Source organism: Euleptes europaea, chromosome 16 (genome assembly GCF_029931775.1).
Source record: "Euleptes europaea isolate rEulEur1 chromosome 16, rEulEur1.hap1, whole genome shotgun sequence".
In the NCBI taxonomy this organism is placed as follows: Eukaryota; Metazoa; Chordata; class Lepidosauria; order Squamata; family Sphaerodactylidae; genus Euleptes; species Euleptes europaea.
The window spans coordinates 3,571,715-3,588,860 of NC_079327.1; the positions used below are offsets into that span (position 1 = coordinate 3,571,715).

The following is a 17,146-nucleotide window of genomic DNA, read 5'->3' on the forward strand; positions in this document are numbered from 1 at the left end:
CTTATATCTCACTCAGAAGAAGAGTTGGTTCTTATACCCTACTTTGCTCTACCTTAAAGGAGTCTCAAAGCAGCTTACAATCACCTTCCTTTCCCCTCCCCACAACAGACACCTTGTGGGGTAGGTGGGGCTGAGAGAGTTGGAGAGAACTGGGACTGCCCCAAGGTCACCCAGAAGGTTTCATGTGTAGGAGTGGGGAAACCAACCCAGTTCTCCAGATTAGTGTCCACCTCTCTCAACCACTACACCACACTGGCTCTTTAGCTTGGACTGTTCTGTCTCTGAACAGGTCTGCCATTGGGGAAGAATCCTACAGTGGCTCCACTCCGAACTGCCCTTTCTCTTGTCCTTAAGACTCAAACAAAGGCATTATAGCATATGAATCTGTGCCCCCAGCAACAACGGTGATACCGATCACTGTACTCGCATTCTAACAGTTTAGAAAAGTGTCATAACAGCAGCTGGCAAATGAGAAAAATGCCAAATCTAAGTGAGAGTCTCGCAGGTCAATATGATTTACAGCGCTCCTGCGAATGCAGTTAGCAAGAGAAGTATTGCCGCATAAACAGAGTGGAAACAAAACAAAACGACCCGGCTCTCCCGCAAAAGCGGAGCTCAGCAGTGTGTCTCAGAAATATTTCTCAAAGCGCATCATGCGGCTGACAGTTCATAGGGAAAAGGTTCTCGCAAAGCCAGAAAGGCAGAGATGGGAAAGAGGGGAAACAGAGGCAGTAATTAGTGTCTGGGAATATGAGACTGAGAGGTTGTCTCTGCCCCACAGCTGGTTATATATAGAGAGCCAGAGTGGTGTACTGGTTAAGAGTGGTGGACATTTCCATTAGCTACGCACAGGATGTATGTTAGACCTGTTTCATTTCCTGCCTTTGGACTGGTCGTCCAATAAATCCAAAGGGGGCAGTTTGAATTGCCTACCAATGTCACCTTTTGCTCATATCAAACCTTCTCCAGTGTGTTGTAGTGGTTAAGAGCGGAGGTTTGGAGTGGTGGACTCTAATCTGGAGAACTGGGCTTGATGCCCCACTCCTCCACATGGGCAACAGAGGCTAATCTGGTGAACTGGATTGGATTCCCAACTCCTCCACATGAAGCCAGCTGGGTGACCTTGGGCGAGTCACACTCTCTCAGCCCCACCTACTTCACAAGGTGTCCATTGTGGGGAGGGGAAGGGAAGGTGAAACCAACTCTTCTTCTTCTTCTTCTTCTTCTTCTTCTTCTTCTTCTTCTTCTTCTTCTTCTCAAATCAAATCAAATCAAATCGAATTGAGTTGAATCAAATTGAATTGAACTTCTTAATACGGTCAACTGACCAATCAGTATATTTGGACAAGATTTTGTTAGAAAAAAGCCATCATAATATTTGGCAATATTTCGAGCAGTGCCAAGCCCCAATGTTAAAGGAAACCGACAGCAGGAAGATCATAAGGCCCTGGATTCTCATAAAGGAGTTAGGAGTTCACATTTGTGGGTCACCTGACTCAACAAAAGAAGAAGAGTTGGTTTTTATACCCCAATTTTCTCTGTTTTTAAGGAGACACAAACAGGTTTACAATTGTCTTCCTTTCCTCTCCCCACAACAGACCCCTTGTGAGGTAGGTGGGCCTGAGAGTGTTCGGGGAGAACTGTGACTGGCCCAAGGTCACCCAGGCATGTGAAGGAGTTGGGAATCAAACACGGTTCTCCAGATTAGAGTCTGCCGTTCTTAACCACTACACCACGCTGACTGTCTATGGCCAACAGAATTCATCTTGCTTTCCTTCCTGAATATCTGAACCTGCCATATACTGAACCAGACCTCTGGTCTACCAAGCTCAGCATTGTTTGTTCAGGCAGAGGTCTTTCACGTCCCCTACTACCCAAGCCAAGGATAGAAACCTGGAACCTTCTACATGCAAAACATGTTCTCCACTACTGAGGTCCTATAAGTGGAGGTGCTAGGAACTGATCCTGAGATATTATATAAACAAAGCAAATGAGAAGTGATAAAGCTCAAAAACGTTGTGTTGATACAATACAAAATATGTTACAGCGGTATCAGAATCTGGTAACTCAAATTAGGAACATTTGCAGGATATCTCTCATTTGGCATAATGTATGCTGTGTGTATTCGTTGGAGAGGCAAAGAAATATACAGAGTTATGCCCAGTCACCTACTCGCTTGCCAGTTGCTAGCAGGGAGCTGACCGCTCTGGGAGCTGTTTGGAAACATCCAAGCCAATCTGGATGTGTCTGATTTGAACAATTCCACTGCTTCTATTGCAGTGATCCCCTTTCACCCTTATGCCACTTTCCTGCCATTTGGGGAAGGATACATATATTTCTATTTCACTTAAAAATAAATACATTATAAACCTTATTTTGCATCGTGTGGTTATCATGCTGTTATTAAAGCCTTCCATGGCTTGGGGCTGAGGGTATCTGAAGGACCATCTTCCCCCATTATGTTCCTGCCTGGGGAATTAAGATCGCAGAGAGAAGCCCTCCTGACTGTTCCACCAATCAAAGAAGCACATTTGGTGGGTACGCAAGAGAGGGCCTTTTCAGTGACAGCCCCACAATTAGGGAACAGCCTCTCCAGGGAGGTGCGCCTGGCCCCTTACTTAGGGTTGCTAACCGCCAGGTACTAGCTAGCAGTGGCGGACTGGGTCTAAAAATACTGGTTGCCAGGAGACAAAGGGGGGCCACCCACAACTATATATTTTTTTTATTTTTTTATTTTTAACACATTGTCTAATATTTAAGGGGCCCCACTTCATCAGGGGCCCACAGGGCCCACTTGCCATTGGGCAGGCTGACAAAATGGCCAGTCCACCACTGCTAGCTGGAGATCTCCTGCTATTACAACTGATCTCCAGCCGATAGAGATCAGTTCCCCTGGAGAAAATGGCCGCTTTGGCCATTGGACTCTATGGCATTGAAGTCCCTCCCCTCCCCAAACCCCGCCCTCCTCAGGCTGTGCCCCAAAAACCTCCCACCGGTGACGAAGAGGGACCAGGCAACCCTACCCTTACTTTCAATCTTTAGGAGGCAGCTGAAGACAGTTTTATTTAGGACAGCATTTGTCTAGTTTAGTTTTATTATTATTATTTTTCATTTAAAGGTTTTTTTTTTTATTACAAGAGACACATTTACTTGTCTTCTGGCTTGTTGAAGCAGTAGGGCAAATAGCACTTGCCACAATAGTGTCTGTCAAAATGACTAGCCATGAACACTCCAGCCCCACATTCTTCAGAGGGACACTCACGCCGACGGTGGCTAATTTTGCCATTCTCATCCACCTTGTAATATTTAAGGATGGCAAGCTTCACCTTCTTTCTCTTCTGTTTGTTCTTCTTAGGAGTGGTGTAAGACTTCTTCTTTCTCTTCTTTGCACCTCCACGAAGTCTCAGCACAAGGTGAAGGGTAGACTCCATTTGAATGTTATAATCATCTTGTTGTTGGATTGTCCTGGATTTTTGCCTCACAAGTCAGATGGTTCAACCTTGAGGGTGATGGTTTTCCCTGTCAGGGTTTTCATGAAGATCTGCATGGCAGCTAATATGTATCTTAAATAAATAAACAAACATAATTAGGTAATAATATAATTCTAACAGTGCAGAATGGGACAGACAATGTGACGTTCATCTACCTGTACCTGGGTAGCAACTTCTGGCACAATGGTAGGGTCACTCCGCTAAGGCAAGTTACAAGCCGAAACCAAAGCGTGAGCTTCCCGAAGCAGCTCTTTATGTTGGAGCAAAGGAGATATTTTCAAAACCGCTACTTTGTCTTACCCCTAGAGTGACTTCGTATGTTGGTTTTCTCTTCTCTGCTGTGAAGGAGGTTTTTGTTTGCCAGGCGCGGGGCTTCCTCCTCATGCACAGCGAAGTAGGAAATGCATTGCCATGTCTATCTTTAACATCTTTAACTGTCCCCTCCAAGAATACATATAGCGGTGCCCGGTCCAAACACCGGTTCTGGTGCCATTGGCTTCTTTTTGGGTCCCCCCCAGAAACCTGTATTGCGAAGAGGTTTTGAATAAGGAACTGGAGCTCTGCACCCCAAAATATGGATTGGACCACCACATATCATACACCCCCACATTCAGGGGACCGTGCCCTTCGAGATGGCGCATGCTGGGTCCTGGTCCACAGTTCGGTTCTTGTGCCAGCGGCTCCCGAGTGAGGTGCCCCCAGGACCAAGGAACATGCAGACACTGGGGCTCAGCTGCACCCCAAAATAATCTTTGGACCACCCCAAATGACACATCCCCACACTCCGGTTCTTGTGCCAGCGGCTCCCAAGTGTGGTGACCCAGGACAGATGCCCGTACAGACCCTGCACCCCAAAATAATCTTTGGACCACCCCAAATGACACATCCCCACACTCCAGAGACTGTCCCCTCCAAGAGGACATAAAGCGGTGCCCGGTCCAAACACTGGTTCTGGTGCCATTGGCTTCTTTTTGGGTCCACTCCCCCCCAGAAACCTGTATTGCGAAGAGGTTTTGAATAAGGAACTGGAGCTCTGCACCCCAAAATATGGATTGGACCACCACATATCATACACCCCCACATTCAGGGGACCGTGCCCTTCGAGATGGCGCATGCTGGGTCCTGGTCCACAGTTCGGTTCTTGTGCCAGCAGCTCCCGAGTGAGGTGCCCCCAGGACCAAGGAACATGCAGACACTGGGGCTCAGCTGCACCCCAAAATAATCTTTGGACCACCCCAAATGACACATCCCCACACTCCGGTTCTTGTGCCAGCGGCTCCCAAGTGTGGTGACCCAGGACAGATGCCCGTACAGACCCTGCACCCCAAAATAATCTTTGGACCACCCCAAATGACACATCCCCACACTCCAGAGACTGTCCCCTCCAAGAGGACATAAAGCGGTGCCCGGTCCAAACACTGGTTCTGGTGCCATTGGCTTCTTTTTGGGTCCACTCCCCCCCAGAAACCTGTATTGCGAAGAGGTTTTGAATAAGGAACTGGAGCTCTGCACCCCAAAATATGAATATCCATATTTTGGGGTGCAGAGCTCCAGTTCCTTATTCAAAACCTCTTTGCAATACAGGTTTCTGGGGGGGGGACCCAAAAAGAAGCCAATGGCACCAGAACCAGTGTTTGGACTGGGCACCGCTGTATGTCTTCTTGGAGGGGACAGTCTCTGGAGTGTGGGGATGTGTCATTTGGGGTGGTCCAAAGATTATTTTGGGGTGCAGGGTCTGTATGGGCATCTGTCCTGGGGGCACCCCACTTGGGAGCCACCGGCACAAGAACCGAACTTTGGACCAGGACCCATCATGCGCCATCTTGAAGGGCACGGTCCCCTGAATGTGGGGGTGTATGATATGTGGTGGTCCAATCCATATTTTGGGGTGCAGAGCTCCAGTTCCTTATTCAAAACCTCTTTGCAATACAGGTTTCGGGGGGGGGGGGGCAAAAAGAAGCCAATGGCACCAGAACCAGTGTTTGGACCGGGCACCGCTTTATGTCTTCTTGGAGGGGACAGTCTCTGGAGTGTGGGGATGTGTCATTTGGGGTGGTCCAAAGATTATTTTGGGGTGCAGGGTCTGTATGGGCATCTGTCCTGGGGGCACCCCACTTGGGAGCCGCTGGCACAAGAACCAAACTTTGGACCAGGACCCAGCATGCGCCATCTCGAAGGGCACGGTCCCCTGAATGTGGGGGTGTATGATATGTGGTGGTCCAATCCATATTTTGGGGTGCAGAACTTTTGAAATGTCCTCAAAGTGATTCAGGAACTAGGAAATGTGAATAAGGTACTGGGAATAGGGAACGAACTGGGAATAAGGAACCAACTTCAGCTTCCTTGTTGCCTTTTGTAATGCCTGCCAAAAGCAGAACCCCCCTCCCAACCCACCCACCGCACATTTTCTTTGGTTCTGGGGGATGTAGTTAAAAAAAATGTTAAAAATAAAGAGTGTTATTTCATTTCCATTTGCTTCCATGCATCGTGGAGATGAAAGATAGCTCTATTCTGTTACTGTAAGTTGAGGATGTGAGGAGGAAGAAGAAGAGTTGGTTTTTATATGCCTTCTCTACCTCTTAAGGAGAATCAAACTGGCTAACAGTCACCTTCCTTTCCCCACTACAGACACTTTGTGAGGTAGGTGGCGCTGAGAGAGCTCTAAGAGAACTGTGATTAACCCAAGGTCACCCAGCTGGATTCATGTGGAGGGGTAGGGAAACCAACCTGGTCCACCAGATTAGCCTCCGCCGCTCATGTGGAGGAGTGGGGAATCAAACCTGGTTCTGCAGTTTACAGTTCACCGCTCTTAACCACTACACCATGCTGGCTCTTCTCAGGAACCCCTCTGTGACATTTTCCCAGTCTGATCAAAACTCTTTAGGCTTCCTTAAAAAAATTCCTTGAAAGGTTTAGCTCAGATGCTGACAGAAATTCAACTGAAAATGCTTGCTTTTAGGTAATATTTGTGCCTAACTCATACCTGAATCAATCAGTGTCCATATACAAGATTTCAAAACATGGCGTTTCAAAAATACTTCTGACTTATCTGGAAAAATACTGAGGTCCCAATGTTGCTATGTGCATGCATGTTCCTTTGATTTCAGTATAACTTAAGTAGTGACGGGCAGAGCCCAGCTGGGAAATGTTGTTAGTCTTATTGCAAAATGTTTAGTCTCCTTGGCTTGAACATTTTTCAGACATTCCAGATTAGCAAAAATAAAATAAAATAAAAAAATAAATAATAATAATAATAATAATAAAAATCTTCATTTTGGATTTCTTGTTGTTCCTTGGGATAGATGTACCCAAAATGCCTAGGGTTCCATGAAGCTGTAGCAAAACAATCTCCCCCCCCCCTTTGTGATACACTCATAGTTTTTCTTCTCAGTTAGGACTAAACAGCACAGTTTCTCCCTGACCTTCACGTCTGAGAGATCCCCCCCTCCCTTCTTTGGGAGAGAAAAACAGTACCCAAAGCCTAGCAAATAACTCTGACTTTGCAAAAGAATATCCTGCTAGCCACTGATACCTTGCTATCTATAATGGTGTTTTGCAATCACACCCTATCTAGAGCTACACTATGTCTTATCTTGTTTTCTTCCCAATGAGTAAACAAAACGAGAATATTCAGAAATGCCACCTCACTCTTGAAAGGAAACTAGCTTCTAGAGTTAGAAGCTGTGAATTTTTTTTCCAAGGAAAATTAGGTGATGGCCACAAAACTTTAATTTGAAAACACACATATGTTCACCAACTTATTCATGATGAATTTATTTGTTGTACTACAATATTGGACTCCATCTCTTTAATACTTAGTGGTTTTCAGACTGTGTTCCAAAGAATCATAGATGTTTGCATGAACATATGAATGCCTTATACATAGGGTTGCCAACCTCCAGGTGGTGGCTGGAGATCTTCCACTATTATAACTGATCTCCATTCCATCCCCAAATCCTGCCCTCTACCCCCAAATCTCTAAGCATTCCTAGCCCAGAGTTGGCAACCCTATGTGCCCTGAGGAACTTCACCACATTACAGAGGACGCCATGCCTTAAAACAGGGGTGTCAAACATACGGCCCGTGGGGGGGGGGCTGGATCTAGCCCCTGAAAGCTCTTATCCAGCCCACAAGCCAGCCAAGCCAGCCACCCCACCCCCCAGCTCTGGTAACCCTGCCCCCATCCCCCACTTGTGGCCAGAGGGGACCAGGCTACCCTTCTTGTGCTAGAGAAAGGTGCTGTCATTAGCAGAAGAAACCCACAAGACCCAACCCATGCCATGCAAACCTAAGCAGAGTTAAATCCTTCTAAGCCTGTTGAAGTCAATGATCTTGGAATGGAGCAACAGTCTAGGATTGCACTCGAAAAGTGTCTGCCTTCATCCTTGAGAGGCAAAGGAAGATCCATTATCTTAAACTCTAAATTCATTGTAAGCTTGCATTCTGCTCTTCATGGAGGAACCTCTGGAGGCTACCTTAAGATGGTTTCCATCCATAAAGAATAATGATCTGTGTAAGAGCCTTACTGTACATCCAATTGAGATGAGAATTGCCTTGCTCTTTGCGCATGGAAGGTACTAGAAAAAACAACAACAAATCATCACATAGTGGGGCTGCAGGACTGTGCCTTCTTGGTGACAGCTGTGTTGTGGGATCATGGGGGGAATTGGCTCTTTGCCTGGCCTAATTTAGCACCTTTAATAATCTGATAACGGGGAGCAAACAGCGTGTTAATGAAATTTAGAAATGAAATTAAGTGGAGGCAGCACTGCGAGCAGAGTACAAAGGTGACTGAGAAAACTCTGGAAAATAAAGAGAGCACGTAACCAGATTTCACTTGAAAAAATATCTCCAGTCCTTCGGGGAAAGAAAGAAAGGCAAAAAAAATAAAGAAAGAATCACCCCAGTGAAACATAAAGTGGTCGAAAAATAATTGTAGAACAAATTGCTGAACAAGATCCCTGCAGGAGACGGAAGGTCCATTCCGAGCTCTGCATCAATAAGCAAGCACGGTCAGAATGAGTGAGAGAAGTGAAATTGGACATGTACAAACAGTTCTTGTTCTATTTTTGTGCTTGTATCATAATCCCAATTAGTTAATTGATTCTACAGTTTCTACTACATCTTTTTGGACACCCTTATCCATGGCTGGCATGGCCACAGACGTGTAGTGATAGCCCCAGGCATTGATGACTTTAAAAGGAAATTAGACAGATACATGAAGGACAGGTCTATCATGGAGGACATATCCTTATGGAGGACTGGTCTGTCAATGGCTACTAGCCAAGTTGACTAAAGGAAACCTTCACATTCAGAGGCCAGGAGACCACTCAGGGGGAGGCCTCAGCCTCTTGGCCCCTCTGTGTGAGACACTGGCTTACATGGACCACTAGTCTGATCCTTCAGGACTCTTCTTATGTTCTCATGAAGGCCTCTGCCTCTTTGCTCTGTTGTTGGCCCTCCAGAAGAACTGGTTGGCCACTGTGTAAGACAGGAGGTTGGACTAGAAGGACTACTGGTCTGATCCTGCAAGGCTACGGTTGCCAACCTCCAGGTTGTGGCTGAAGATCTGCTATTACATCATAGAATCATAGAGTTGGAAGGGACCACCAGGGTCATCTAGTCCAACCTCCTGCGCAATGCAGGAAATTCACAACTACTCCCCCCCCCATACCCCAGTGACCCCTGGGGTCACTTAAGGAAACTCAAAGTGGCTTACAATCACAATTTTTTCTCCGCCTCACAACAGAGATCTTGTGAGGTAGGTGAGGTTGAGAGAGTTCAGAGAGAACTGTGACTAGCCCAAGATCACCCAGCAGGCTTCATGTGTAGGATTGGAAAAACAAACCCGGTTCACCAGATTAGTTCCACTGCTCTTAACCACTATACCATGCTGGCGTCTGTTGGAGGAAGAGCCACCTAAGCTGGAGGAAGACTCTTCTGTTGGAGGAAGAACCACTTAAGCTGGAGCAAAGGTCTTTAGGTTGGAGGAAGTCTGCCTTGAGGATGGTTGGATCCACCCCACTATTCCCAGGAAGCAGATACTTACTGTGCAGGACAATCACAAACAGGGTGCAACCACCAATATTGTGGTGTAACCAGAAAAATACCCCAAACTGGTCAAGTTGCTTCAAGTCCTAAAACCCAAATTTAATTACAATTAATTATACCTCTGAGATTTATAAAAACACATTATCTTTATTACATTAGGACATCAGCCATGGCAACAGCACAACAGTTCCATCGAAATAAAAAAGCTTCCACAATTTTGCACAGAAGAATTTAGAATACACAATAATTTACAACACCTCAACATAAAATCACGCCTTTCAAATTTATAAATGGATTAATAAACACGGCATGCTACTCTCAGATTTTAATCAGTTATTTTCCACAATACCCAATGAATACCCCTTGCTTAATTACTTTGAGCTACCTAAACTTAAAGTTATTTCCCCAAGCTGGAAGAAGAGACTATATAGCAGCAAGGGGCTTGTTTTATTGGAGGGAACGGGGGTAGAGCCATCACTCTTAATAATTCCACACTAGACGGAGCTTAGATTAGTGTGATTCGGATCACAGCTGAAACTGCAGCCATGATAATGATGGGATGGAGACAGATGGGGAAGAGGGGGTCATATTCAATATGGAGGTGAGGGTATACTTAGCCACTGATCTGTGAACTGTAGCTGAGGGCAAGACCAGCCATAATTTACCCTACATCTTTCGCACTGATCTTCACCCTCCAAAGCATCAGAACCAGTCTTCGCCCCTAAAGTTCTGCCCATCGATCCTTGATGTCCTTTCCCATAATTTTTTAGGTCATTTTGCCGGCTTTGTTGACCTGCTTATCACTCTCACTGAAGTGTATCATTTATCAGTTTTTAGCGTTAAAAAAAATAAAAAACCTTTCCCTGATTTAGGTGCCTGGATAAGAAGCGAAACACTCATGCGCTTTCCTTAATAGTGTGACATGCTTTACTGATCGTAATAGTTGAATGGTGTATTTCATTTGTGTTCATTTACATAATTTGCTGATTAAACTACATATTTAATCTGTTGACCTTTATTCTCCACTTATCCCACATTTGCAGAGATGTAATCAATGTGCGGACTTTGCTGAATGCTGTTCTTATCTCATAATGTTTACAGAGTCCTTAGGCCTTAGCTACTTAAAATTCCATAGCACAATAGTCCCTCTAGAACCTGCAGAACCTCTAGAACCTGCAGAAAGCATTAAAAAAAACCTCTTCATACATCATAAAATAAATGGAACACATGAACACTGAACACATTAATACTGAATCAGACCCTTGGTCCATCAAAGTCAGTATTGTCTACTCTGACTGGCAGCGGCTCACCAGGGTCTCAGGCGGCGGTCTTTCATATCTCCTACTTGCCTAGTCCCTTTAACTGGAGATGCCAGGGATTGAACCAGACACCTTCTGCATGCCAAGCAGATGCTCAACAAACTGAGCCGCAGTGCCTCCCTTAAATTAATTTGGTAGAGCCTGCCATTTGGTCATGAAATACACTTCTGAAAAAAGTTTTTTAGTTATTTTTAAATGTTGCATATATATGGCCAGCTGCATTTACAGACAATTTGTCACATGTAACACCTAGTAAAATAGACTTTGTGTACATAACAACTTGTGAACTTACCGGGCCGCTACAATCATCTTCCCAAGTCCTGCTTTGGGTGTCCCACCTTCTAAGATTAAGCAGGGGGCAACCAGGGACGTGGCACCAAAACTCTAGAACTCCCTCCCCAGATAGACTCGCCTGTGCCCTTCGACTACTATCTTCTGCCAGAGGGAGAAAACTTTTTTGTTTTGTCTGGAACTCCCTCAGAGATCCCTCCTTCATGCCCAATGATTTATGGTTGTTTTAAAGAACAGTGTTTTATGCAAGGGTTGTTTCTATCACTGTCACTCCCCCCCCTCCACCGCCCAACTTCTTCAGGGCTTCATTTTCATTATGCACATCTTTTACGACCATAAGAAGTCACTTCGCTCTGCCCCCGCATTTCCCCCGCATTTTCTGGATGCTGTTTCTGTGATTGTAAATCTGGAAAATCAGACAAAAATTGGCATTTATAATTATGTATCTTATTTTATACTATATTTGTTTATGTCCAATTGCTCTGTGAACATAAATAGAGAAGTAAAGTAAGTGGTTGAGTGGGAAACAGGTTGGTAAGTGAGGTTCAGTGTGAGTATATGTAGTACTGTATATTGGCACACACACAGAGAGAGAAAATCCCAGCTGAAGAAGAAGAAGAAGAAGAGTTGGTTTTTATATGCCGACTTTGTCTACCACTTAAGGGAGAATCAAATTAGCTTACAATCCCCTTCCCCTCTCCATAACAGACACCCTGTGAGGTAGGTGGGGCTAAGAGAGTATGACTAGCCTAAGGTCATCCAGCTGGCTTCATATGGAGGAGCAGGGAAACAAATCCAGTTCACCAGATTAGCCTCCACCACTCATGTGGAGGAGTGGGGAATCAAACCAGGTTCTCCAGATCAGAATCCACTGCTCCAAACCACCCTCTTAACCACTATACCACACTGGCTTTAAATATACATTAATGGGGTCTGAAGATGGTGACTGATCAGAAAAGATACCTTGGGGTTATGTTGGACAACTCAATGAAAATGTGGGCTCAGTGAACAGCAGCAGTGGAAAGGCAACTTCTAATGTTCCAGGTGATTCGGAAAGGGACTGAAAACAAAGTATCCCATTTTGTATAATCCTTTTCTAGATCCATATTGTGGCCCCATTTGGAATTGCATGTACAGTGCTGGGTGCTTTGCCTTGAAAAGGATATTATAGAGCTGGAAAATGTGCAAAAAATACAACCAAATTAATCAAGACACTGGAGTTCTGTATGAGGAAATGTGAAAGTGTGGACAATTAGTTTAGAGCAGTGGTTCCCAACCTTTTTTTGACCAGGGACCACTAGGACTTTTTTGTTCGGTGCAGGGACCCCAAGGTTCAAAATAAAAATTCCGGGAATTTGAAAATAAACTTTTATCATAACTGTTAGTTAAACATTAAACTTAGAATTATATTTGAATATATATATGTGTATATATATATTATAATAGAGAACTTTTAATTGAAAATATTAATTTATTATGGGTTTATAACTTTGTTTCGCGGACCTTAATTTAGTTCTCGCGGACCCCTGGGAGTCCATGGACCCCTGGTTGGGAACCAGTGGTTTAGAGACAAAGACAGCAAGTTGTTAGATGCTTATAAGGTCATGGGAATTCCAAGGGAAACATAAAGAATTTCCATAGCACTAACACAATATTTAATTGGAATACCCGCATCCTTCAGTGAATCCTGTTTACGTATGGACTCTGAACAGAGAGTGAGAGTCTCCCCGAAAACATGAATTTGCCTGCAGGATCAGACCATGTTGCATCTCGTGTAGAATTTTATTTCTGACACCAGCCAGCCAGATCACCATTGATCCTCATGCAAAGAACCTAAAATGATGGTCTTCCTCTGGTGTTTGTCCCAGCATCTGGTACCCAAAGACATAGCAAAATTCTGTTTTGCAATCATGGGTAGCAGTTGTTGATAGATGTATCCTCCATGAACTTTTCTTCTAAAGCCCTCTGTGCTTCTATTTATCATATCACAGGAGTTAGGCTGGAGAAGTCTGGGAATCATATTGGTGGCACCAGATGGAGTGTGTAATGTAGGGTTGCCAACCTCTGGGTGGTGGCTGGAGATCTCCCACTATTACAACTAGGGCTGTCAAAAAAAAAAAAATTCGGTACAGTTCGGATTCGGCCGAATTTGACCCTTGTGGGTTCGGTACGTGCCGAAGTCCGAACTTCCCCGCTTCGGATCCCCGGTAATTCGGGGGATCCGGAGTTCGGGGGAAAATTCGGCCCCCGGGCGCCTTCAGAGGGATTCCCTGAAGGCGCGCGGGGGCCCTTTAAACTGATCTGAGCCTCCCAGCTGGGAGGCGCAGGTCAGTTTAAAGGGCAGCCCACACCTTTCAGCGGGCTCCGCTGGAGAGGCGCGGGCTGCCCTTTAAACTGACCTGCGCCTCCCGGCCGGGAGGCACAGATCAATTTAAAGGACAGCCCGCCCCCCTTCAGCGGGCTCCCCTGAAGGCGCGCGGGGGGCCTTTAAACTGATCTGAGCCTCCCAGCTGGGAGGCGCAGGTCAGTTTAAAGGGCAGCCCGCACCTTTCAGCGGGCTCCGCTGGAGAGGCGCGTGGGTGCTCTTTAAACTGATCTGTGCCTCCCGGCCGGGAGGCACAGATCAGTTTAAAGGAGAGCCCGCCCCCCTTCAGCGGGCTCCCCTGAAGGCGCGCGGGGGCCCTTTAAACTGATCTGAGCCTCCCAGCTGGGAGGCGCAGGTCAGTTTAAAGGGCAGCCCACACCTTTCAGCGGGCTCCACTGGAGAGGCGCGGGCTGCCCTTTAATCTGACCTGCGCCTCCAGCGCAGATCAGTTTAAAGGACCGCCCGCCCCCCTTCAGCGGGCTCCCCTGAAGGGGGCGGGCTGTCCTTTAAACTGATCTGCGCCTCCCGGCCGGGAGGCACAGGTCAGTTTAAAGGGCAGCCCGCACCTTTCAGCGGGCTCCCCTGAAGGGGGCCCCGAATTTGCCGGATTTATTCGCGAACTCCCGAACTCGCTGAATTTGCCCCCCCCCCCCCCCGGTTGCCCGCCAGTTTTGAGTTCGGATCCGTCCGAACAGAAAATCACCGAATCAGGGGAAATTCGGTTGATTTTCAGTTCGGACCGAACCGAATTGACAGCCCTAATTACAACTGATCTCTAGGCGACAGACATCAGTTCACCTGGAAAAAATGGCTGCTATAGAAGGTGGACTCTATGGCATTATACCTAGGGTTGCCAGGTCCCTCTTTGCCACCGGTGGGAGGTTTTTGGGGCAGAGCTTGAGGAGAGCAAGGTTTGGGGAGGGGAGGGACTTCAATGCCATAGAGTCCAATTGCCAAAGCAGCCATTTTCTCCAGGTGAACTGATCTCTATCGGCTGGAGATCAGTTTTAATATCAGGAGATCTCCAGCTACTACCTGGAGGTTGGAAACCCTAATTATAACTTATTGAAGTCCCTCCCTGCCCAAACCCTGCCCTCCTCAGGCTACACCCCAAAATCTCCAGATATTTCCCCGGCCGGAGCTGGCAACCCTATTTTAGTGGATGTAAAGTAGTCCGAGAACTTTAGAGCTAAATTGGGGTTAGTGGTCTCCCCTGTCAGCACTATGTGGTCATTAATACTGACCTTTATTTACGTAGAACCCGAAGGTGTAAATCTGCCGAACTCGCCCACGGAGTATTTATACCACGAGCAAATTTCAACATTTTAGAATTTATTATACAAGACAAATGGATTTCTCTGTGAAGTGCCAGTAATTTCATTAAATTACACTAGATAAAATCCTGATACAGGGTTGCGTTAATCGATTAAAGCCTATCTTTAACTTTGTTTTATTACGAGTAAGTTTGCAAGAGCATGCTCTGAGGTAAAGGAGGACTTCCTGTGCCAGTTCTGGTGCCAGATTTTAGGCTCATCGGCAGCTTTTAAAAGAATGTTCTCAGAAAATACAGGAAACCTTTTCTTTAAACATCCAGATTCCTTGGCATAATCATCAAGTCAGCAACAAGTTTTACTGGAGGCCCACACCTAAGGTTTGGGAAATACTGGGAGATTTTAAAGATGCAGCCTGAGGAGGGTGGGGTTTGGGTAGGGGTGGAACTGCGATGGGGTATAATGCCATACAGTCCATCTTCCAGAGAGGCCATTTTCTCCAGGTGAACTGATCTCTATTGGCTGGATATCAGTTGTAATATCAGGAGATCTTCAGCTAGGACCTGGAGGTTGGCAACCCTACATGCAAAGTGTAAAATTTCAGTTGTCAACCCTGTTTTGGCCCCAGGTAGCCTTTGAGAGAGTCACTTTTGCGACCCTCATCTTGTAGTTTCTCCACTCCCGGTGGCTACCATGCATTCCCACCATTCCCAACACAGTTTCCGTTTGCTAGTCATAACTTCACTTCCTCTTTGCTGAGGAGGGTCAATTGGGATTTGTCCACTTGGATGGCAGAAATCTTAGCAACCTCAGAAGCAAAACAACAAAAACTACAACAACATTGCTTTATTTGGTTGTTGGGGTCAGTCCCCAACAACCGTTATTAAAGGAAGGGGGAAGAAGAAGAGTTGGTTTTTATGTGCCGACTTTCTCTACCACTTAAGGAAGAATCAAACCTGCTTACAATCACCTTCCCTTTCCCCTCCCCACAACAGACACCCTGTGAGGTAGGTGGGGCTGAGAGAGTTCAGAGAGAACTGTGAGTAAACCAAGTTCACCCAGCTGGCTTCATGCCTAGGAGTGGGGAAACAAATCCAGTTCACCAGATTAGCCTCCGCCGCTCATGTGGAGGGGCAGGGAACCAAACACGGTTCTCCAGATTAGACTCCACCGCTCCAAACCACCGCTCTTAGCCACTACACCACGCTGGGTATGTAAGTAGTGGTAGAGATTAAGCCAGGGGTTTCAAACATACAGCCCATGGGCTGGATCCAGCCGCTTGACAGCTCTTATCTGGCCCCTCGAGCCAGCCAAGGCAGCCACACCCACCCCACACTCTCGATCTGGGCTGGCGAGGCATGGCCCGGCCTGACCAAGTGACATTTATATCATATCCGGCCCTCGTAACAAATGAGTGTGAAACCCCTGGATTAAGCGGTTCCTGTTGCACTTTGTTCTGCTCTTGATCAGGAGGCCGTTTGACCTTTTTTTTAGTGCATACATTTTGGAAACATCCCTGGAGAATCCTCAGATGCCAACATGATGAGTTTTCTCCCCACAAAAAAGAAAAAAAAATACTGTCATAAAGCACCTCCTCTATGCAGCAGTGGTTGGTTTCCCCCCTTTCAGCATTCCTTCCCCAAACCTGAGTATTAACTGCAAAGAACATTTTTTTTTACAACTAGAGATGTAAAAATGGCAGTCCGTGTCAAGTGATGCCTTGCCCCCGGCAGTAATAGGGAACATTTCTACCGCTCGAGTACTAAAGGAATCTCATTTGCATTTAGTGCTTAGACTTAAAGGAGGAAAGTTCAGGATGACAAAGCTGTACTCCTCAAAAATATAATTATGAAGTTCAGAGGTGTTTCTGTCTTCACTGTGTATTTCCCGTTCCATCATCCAGCACTGCTGCTACCTTCCCATTCTGATTCGTGCAGGCAGCTTCCCTCAAGGGCCGCAGAACCCTTCAAACATGGTAGCCACCAGGTATACCAGCCATAATCTTCTCACGCATGGCTCAGTTTGTAGAGCATCTGCTTAGCATGCAGAAGGTCCCAGGTTCCATCCCTGGCATCTCCAGTTAAAGGGACTAGGCAAGTAGGTGATGGGAAAGACCCCTGCCTGAGACCCTAGAGAGCTGCTGCTGGTCTGAGTAGACAATACTGACTTTGATGGACCAAAGGTCTGATTCAGTATAAGGCAGCTTCATGTGCTCATGTGTACTGAATCAGAGCATCAGTCCATCAAGGTCAGTATTGTCTACTCAGACAGGCAGCGGCTCTCTAGGCTCTCAAGCGGAAGTCTTTCACATCATCTACCGCCAGATCCTTTTAACTGGAGATACTGAGGATTGAACCT

General features: G+C 46.2%; 1 pseudogene; it reads right to left on the reverse strand.

The window, feature by feature from the left end:
- Positions 1-3,115: 3,115 nt before the first annotated feature.
- Positions 3,116-3,547, reverse strand: LOC130488324 (ubiquitin-40S ribosomal protein S27a-like; annotated as a pseudogene).
- Between the last annotated feature and the right edge of the window lie 13,599 nt (positions 3,548-17,146).